We start from the raw sequence: 1,597 nt of genomic DNA, 5'->3' as shown, positions 1-1,597 counted from the left end.
ATTTATCTGAGATCTAAGTGTGGGGATACGAAGCTCAGCCCGTATCCTCTTGTTAGATTTCAGATATGGTGCTCTGGTCATCATTCGTAGTGTCTTATTCTGAAAGGTTTGTAATTTGGAAAGCGGAGTCTTGGCAATATAGCCCCAGGCCTCGCAGCCATACAGCAGGATGGGCCTAATACATGCTAGGTAAATATTTCTCTTGATGGTGGTAGAGATATATTTGTTGCCTAGCAGAGGTCTCAGTGCTTTCATCCGTGCCGTGGCACGCTGCCGGGCCTGTTCTATATTGTATCTCCAGGACATAGTTCTGTCCAATATTAGGCCAAGGTATTTAATTTGGTTAGTCCAAGACACGGGGACGTTATTAATAGTGAGGCGATCAAGGTTAGGCCGGCGCCGGGTGAAAACAATTGCCTGTGTTTTGTCCGCATTTATTTTCACCTTGTTCCGGAGACACCACTCCCAGAAGGAATCGATCCATTGTTGCAGTCGTCGGACGGCATAGTCATTTCGTTTCATGCCGATGTAAATGGCTATGTCATCCGCATACTGCTGGATCTCTACTCCGTCTCGTGTGGGAAGATCGTTCACATATAGGCCGTAGAGAGTGGGGCTCAGCACTCCACCCTGTGGGACTCCAGCTCTGAGTGCCCGAGGGGTAGATTGCTCCCCTTCACAGGAAATATAAAATTTCCTGTTAGTCAAATATGACTGAATAATTTTGACTAGGTATGTAGGAACTTGATATAGTTCCAGAAGTTTCACTATTAAATTATCGTGCCAGACAGTGTCGAAAGCTTTCTCTACGTCGAAAAATACTGCTGGCACGCTACGGCGCATATTGAACGACCTTGTGACATACTGTGTCAGGCGCAGCGCCGCAAGGGGGGCACTGCGCCTGGACCTGAACCCAAACTGCTCAGGTCGCAGTATGTTGCGGGTGCTTAGGTATCCATTGAGGCGTGAGAGAAGAAGTCTCTCGAATATCTTAGAGATATGTGATAACAGGGTTATCGGACGATAATTTTGAGGGAATAATTTATCCTTCCCTGGCTTCGGGAAGACTATCATTTTTCCAGTCTTCCAGACGTCAGGGAAGTATCCCAGTTTTATGCAGGCCGAAAAAATGGTAGCTAAGAAAATTACTGCCCTGTATGGCAGTGACTTAATTTCTTTATTTGTAACCCTGTCATCACCGGGAGACTTCTTCTCGTTTAAATTTTTAATAGCCCTGCGAACCTCGCGAGGCTGGAAGTCAGGTACGTTAAAGTCAGGTGTCCATTGTCTTTCGAAAGCCAAGGCTTTTCTGCGTATCTCACGGGTCCGTCGTTCGTCATCGTCATCGTCATCGTCAGCTAAGTTGTGAGTTACGCACTGGCTTTCAATAGTATCCGCGAAAGCCTCAGCTTTATCATAAGGGGAGAACACCAGGCCGTGCCGGCCGTGAATGGCACGCCGGGGTTCCTGGGTTCGAGTCAGACCGCGAGTGACACGCCAAAAGTCGCGTTCTGACTCATGCTCTGAAAGATGTCGGCAGAACTCCTCCCATCTTTCAATCTTACGCTCCAGCAAGCGATTGCGGACTTCGCGGGCT

This window comes from Anabrus simplex, chromosome 4 (assembly GCF_040414725.1).
Source record: "Anabrus simplex isolate iqAnaSimp1 chromosome 4, ASM4041472v1, whole genome shotgun sequence".
Taxonomy (NCBI): Eukaryota; Metazoa; Arthropoda; class Insecta; order Orthoptera; family Tettigoniidae; genus Anabrus; species Anabrus simplex.
Note: the sequence above shows the minus strand (reverse complement) of the source record.